This window comes from Octopus bimaculoides, chromosome 6 (assembly GCF_001194135.2).
Source record: "Octopus bimaculoides isolate UCB-OBI-ISO-001 chromosome 6, ASM119413v2, whole genome shotgun sequence".
NCBI lineage: Eukaryota > Metazoa > Mollusca > Cephalopoda > Octopoda > Octopodidae > Octopus > Octopus bimaculoides.
Window position 1 is genome coordinate 95,242,423 of NC_068986.1, and position 6,257 is coordinate 95,248,679.

Consider the following 6,257-nt stretch of genomic DNA (forward strand, 5'->3'; position numbering starts at 1 on the left):
TATAGGAGTGGCTGTGTGGAAAGTAGCTTGCTTACCAACCACATGGTTCCGGGTTCAGAAGTCCGTCGTATATATAGATGTATGGGTGTGTATATGTTTTTGTGTCTGTGCTTGTGTGTCTCTGTCCTGCCAACATCGCTTGACAACCGATAGTGGTGTGTTTACGTCCCCGTAACTTAGCGGTTCGGCAAAAGAGACATAATTATTGTCTCTACTTCCAGTTGCATATTGTGAAGAAGGAAAACAAATGTTTGAAGAATATTAAGAAAATTTTGTTTTTTGTCTTTTTTTTTTTTTACTTTCTCGTCAGGAAGGAAAGCGGTGCTATGACCTTTTGCAGGGCCTCCAAGACTGGTGGAAAAGAGGGAGAGAAGAAAGTATCCTCAAACCGGGAAATCGGGCCCGAATGCTTGCAATAGAGTAGACTCCGCTTAAGGCACCGAAGATGCCAGGTAGAGGTATTAAACCGAGCAACGGACTACAAGTCGTCTTTGCAGGTCATGGCAGAATTTTAACTCAGAATGCAATGAGCCGGAACAAATACTGCAAGGCATCCGGTCTGATGGATTGATACCTTTATATCGATTCCCATGAAGGTGGAGTTGCCTTCGGCGAAGTTTGAACACGGAGCTCAGAGAATCGGAGCAAATTCCGCAAAACATTCTGCCTGAGGCTGTAACGACTCTGGGAGTTTGCCACCTTTGTTATATTGACGGTAACATATTTCATGGCAGCTACAATACGAATAGATACCAGCCCAATACAGATGAAATGGGCTGATGTCTACTGAATGATGGTAAGCTCGGATATTCCCAAAATTCCCTAAGTCATTACTGATTTCTACAATCCTGTGAGAGTAAACTTTCAGTAGCAAAGATATCTTGAAAATCGTTTCACTTTTTAAAATTTTATTTTCAATTCTCCACACTCTGATAAACTCACAATTACTCCCAGCTGAATTAAAACTTTAGCAAACTTGGCGACTGAGACGGCTCTGTTAAGTGCCACTCTCGTGTCGGTAGAAAGATTAAGTTTTCTTTCTTATCTACAATTGTTGGTTTCTTGAGGCATTCTCTCAGCTCATCATGTACCCTTTCAGATGACAGGCAGAGTTTCCCTGAAACTAGTAAAGTGTAACTCCACTTATGTTGTTTGTGTAATCTCAGGTGCAATTTAGAGCCTCAAATACAAGTCTGTGAGACGCTGTACACTCATACTTTCAGTTTGGCCTGCTTTAGAACATCTGTCTGTGCTACACACGGGAGTGTCATTTGTGTGTAAGGTAGAGTGATAGCTAAAAAGGAGAATGAGCAGTTGTCATAAGTACGTAAAGTTACAACTGTCCTAGATGAGACCACCGTCATAACAATCTGTTAAGGGAACGAATCATTTATCAAGTACAGTTGATGAGCAAATTTGTACTTGTTTTGCTAAAAATATCAATGGAAACTTTATCTACCAGGCCAGATAGTATTAGTCTTTTTGAACCTGGTATAAACGTTATCTATATGGAACTGAGGGTAATTTATTTTAGTGAATGTACTGTTACTTTTTTTTTTTTTAATGTCATAGCTGGTTGCTTAAAGAATCTCTTGACAGAGAATTGCAGCTGCCGTTCGTACTGGAGCTAGCAGTCTTTATTGTTCAAGATCCTTGCTAACAATGGACTGTGCAGTATTTTCAATGACGATCAACGCTTTGTGGCACATGACATATGTAAACTCAAGATGTCTGTTTTCCTCTTGTTGCACTTAATATAATGTCTTTTGTCACGTTGTCCTGGCGACTACGCAAAAGTTGCTGAGGAGTGGATGGTAAACAAATAAAGAAAATGATAACAAAAAAACTCCTCATCTCGTATAGAAAAAATGAGACTACTCTTCCGTAGTATTATTCTAGGTACTGTACCAATCTACTACATATTTCCCAAAGGCATCTACTCCAGCAATCTTCGTGGTATGTTGCACAGACGTACCAAGCAAATGTTTTGGGGTCTTGAGAAGAGGATGGATTATAATTACAACACTGTACAGAATAGGTGATTAAAATTCTTCACTTAACAATCATATTTTCAGAAAGTCAGTAGGTGGTTTCAAATAGCAAAGGAGACAATAAAAACAGTTTCTTGTTTGACATTTAAATTTGACTGTATTTGTATCAAATAATGTTTACTTAAAATGTTTTACCAGCATCTGAGTCAATAATAATGCACACAAAATAAAGCGACAGTTTATTTTGGGAAGCTATCATGGCTATTAAAATTTCTATTTTAAGAAAAAACTACGTCTTCAGAAAGTTATGTAGTTTCAAATATCATTCATCCGTTGTTTGCGTTTAAAATTATTTAAACATTTTTTAAGGAATATATTCAGATTTTATACTTTATGCTGATAAAAGTAGAATACCTGAGTATAGATAGTTATAAAATCTAAAATATATCCAAATTTTATATGAGTACAAACGTGTATACATACACATTAACTTACATACATAGTGACATATACTCATAGTGACATACAGAGAAAACAGTCGACGATCCACCCTGGTGTCGTTTATTCGTTCGAAGCCCTAACTCTCCATGAATTTTTATATTTTTAAAATTTCTGGATGCTGTTGTCGTATGGAGTTTTCCTGTCTTCTCGTTGAAAGCTCAAAGCAGGTACTAATAAACAGTTGAGAACTGGGGAGGAATTAGACTTCCTTCTGTATTTTGTCCTGTACTTATCTCTGTGTTTACGTATTTTTCACTCGTTCGTGATATCCTGTATTTAATGTGTATCTTTTTTTTTTTCTATTTATCTTGTACTTCTGTCTCGTGTGTTTACGTTAAATCTCGCTGGTGACGCCCTGTACTTAACGTGTATTTTTAATCATTTATATTTGAACGCCACGCAGACTTTGTCAACAGTAAGTTTTTACATTTATATATGTGTGTGTGTGCGTGTGTGTAAGACAAGCTTCTTTCAGTTTTTGTCTAACAAATCCACTCACAAGTCTTTGGTCAACACGTGGCTGTAGTAGAAAACACTTGTCCAAGGTATCACGTAGTGGGACTGAACCCAGAACCATGTGACTGTGAAGCAAACATCTCACCACACAGCCACGCTTGCACCTTTAATATGGATGCTAGCATTTAACAAAAATTCGCTAACTGCCTTAGGTGCCTTAGCGTAGACGCGAACAGGCATAAATTCTATGGTTTAAAATATTTTTAAAATCACTTCTTCAGCTGTTTTTGTCCATAGGTCTGCTGGTTCAGCTCCTATCAGGTATTAACAATATAAACAACTCCAGCTGCTGTAAAACCTAAGTATAGTTACATTCCATTACGTAAATCCAGCGGTTTCGAACCCGGATCTTATGTTCTAGTTTGTGTATGTATATGTGGGATGCGGCTTGTTAGATGTGCACGCATGTGTGTGCGTGTGCTTGGTTGTGTTGATATGTATTATCTATGTGTTGAAGTGTGTATGTGTTTGTTTGTATGTATGTATGTATGAATGTGTGTATTTGTATATGAAATCCTGTGTATATGTGAGTGAATATGTGGGCTTATGTATTAGTATACATGCTTCTATGTGTGTACGTAACTGTTTATGTATGCGCATGACTACGAGTCTATGAGACTGCATGTGTGTGTGTGTTTGAGTTTATATATGTGCGCGTGCGCGAGCGCATGACAAGTGCATATTGGTCATATGTGTGCATGCGTGTGTCTGACTGTTTACGTATACGTGGTCTGATCAATAAGTATCCAGACTGTTGTAATAGTAACGAAACTAAAGCACACAGAGTAGAACCGCTTGGCAAAGATTGACCTTAAACTCTACTGTGTATGCGCACCAAGTTTTAACGTTCTAGCTCACTTCTGCTGTTTACAACAGTGCTTGGAAGAAAGGTGTGTAGCGTGTGATCGTCACATTGAACATGACAGAGAAAGCTGAGCAGAGAATCTGCATCAAAATTTGCTAAAGATTTGGTGATATCTGCTCAGAGACCGACTCAAACTTTTCAAAATGTTTTCATCGTTCTCAACACAATCAAGATCTTGTGCAACTGAAGCCCGAGTGTCTTTTTGATAGCTGAAAGCAGTTTCGGCACAAACTTGGCAGACACGCGTCTGAGTATCGAAACCGCGATCCTCCGACCGCGAGTCCGCTGCCCTAACATTTTAGTACTGGTTTCCGTCTTTTTTTTCAACTAAGAGTAGAATAAGAAAAAATCAATTAAAATGGAGAAAAAAAATTAAGCGAAATGTTTTGTAAATATTTTCATAGTCTTTGAATAGGTAAATATTTCCATAGTTTTCAGACAGTCTGTCTGTCTCTCTCTATTCCTTTGTGAATGCCTGAGTCCAGGTATTCACAATGGAATAGAGAGAAAGACTGTCTGAAAACTATGGAAATATTTACCTATTCAAAGACTACGAAAATATTTACAAAACATTTCACTTAACTTTTTTCTCCATTTTAATTGTTTTTTTCTTATTTTACTCTTAGTTGAAAAAGTCTAAAAGTCGGAAACCGAAATTAAAATGTACTTCATGATAAAATTATTTTATTATTTTCTACCTTGTCTTATTTTCCTTATATGTATGTATGTATGTATGTATGTATGTATGTATGTATGTATTAGAGTGGCTCAAAGAAACAAATTTGAGAAATGTTGAACTCTCATCCCATCGATTTGTGAGGCTTGACATATAAACACTTTACTTGAAATTTGAAGAAAATTTCATAGTATTTAGAGTTGCCACTTAGCGATTTAATATTTTGTTTCAGTATGAAGTAAAACTTAACGTAATAAATAGCTTGTAATCGAGATGTAGTACAAGTACTCCATTTGTCAATAAATGAAATAGTGCAGAGACCAAATCATCTGGAAAATGCGGCAGATATACTCACGTATATACGTATTCCATATGTCAGCCAAATGAGCTCCTCCTCGCCTTGTTTGCGTGAGGCTATGCTTCACTCCGCGCCGTAAGCCGTATTTCCTAATCAGTATTGTTATAGCTTTCGTCGTGTGTAGATGTGTCAGCGCTCCACTGCCGTAGTGTTTTAATTAAACATGTCTATTTTAATGAAAAGAAGTGAAAAAACAGATTTGACTTTATTGGATATATGACTGAAAAAATTCGTATTAAAAAAAATTCTCATCAATTGGAGATGTATTACGACGCCTTTTTTTTATCATAAGAAAACAGTAAAGGGAGCATCAGATATTGTGTATTCAGAAATAAATGAGAACTGGGACAACGCTAAGATACCAACCAAGGATAAACAACAATATAGATACATTATTTACATTATTTATATTTGACGGATATTTGTCCTCATCTTGTTTGTTGTTACCACAACGTTCCTTTGTGAATGCCTGGACTCAGGCATTCTCTGCACTACGCCATATGCCCACGGGCATATAGCGTAGTGGTCAAGAGTGCGGGCTACTAACCCCAAGATTCCGAGTCCGATTCCAGACAGTGACCTTATTAATAATAATAATAATAATATCAAAAAATATACCTTAGGAATGAGAACCCTCGTTCAAAATTTCCCCAAGACACCTGATGAAAACTGGAGGGTATATCAACCGAAACGTTGTGTTAACAATGAACAAGATGAGGGCAAATATACGTCAAAATGTAAATAATGTACATAATTTCTTATCTCTTAAATATAGAACTGTATTAACAATATAGATCACTTCAAAAAGCAAAATCAAGGAGAAATCAGAATTAAATTGCATATGAAAGCAAATTTAAGGATTGCTTGGATGACTTATTTGGCATTGCTCATGCTGATGTAGTGAAAACGGTGTCAAACGAAGAAGATCGTTTATTTCTAAAAGTTCGGAGAGAAAAAGGAAGGAAGGTTATATGAGTGTTATTGACAGGAATTATGTTGCAGAGCAACAAAGGAAACGCAAACGGATAGAAGAAGAAGAGAAGAGAAGCAGATTCTTTGCAAGAAAGAGCAATCAGTAGTTACTTTGGAAAGTAGCAGTGATAACAGCAGTGGTGAATCTCATGATGAGCCACTAACCTGGATCATCCAAAGCTCCTCTCAGTAAAAGATCAAAAACACATGAACAAATAATGTCGGCTGATTTGGCAGTGGCTTTGGATAGAGCTAAAATAAGCGATCGCAGTGCAATGTTAATAGCATCTGCTACTGTTTCAGCCTCTGGAAAAGGTTTTCCAAATGCATACGTACATTACAAGTAATCTCTGCATATATATGTTTGCTTATATATAT

At 36.8% G+C, this 6,257-nt stretch overlaps 1 long non-coding RNA gene across 1 annotated transcript in view; it reads right to left on the bottom strand.

Annotated features, from left to right (window-relative positions):
• LOC128248159 (uncharacterized) overlaps nucleotides 1-6,257 on the bottom strand; it is a 25,419-nt gene that overhangs the window by 9,939 nt on the left and 9,223 nt on the right. The window contains exon 2 of the long non-coding RNA XR_008264449.1: nucleotides 4,905-5,074. This is a non-coding gene — a long non-coding RNA (uncharacterized LOC128248159). The remainder of the gene's footprint in view (nucleotides 1-4,904; nucleotides 5,075-6,257) is intronic.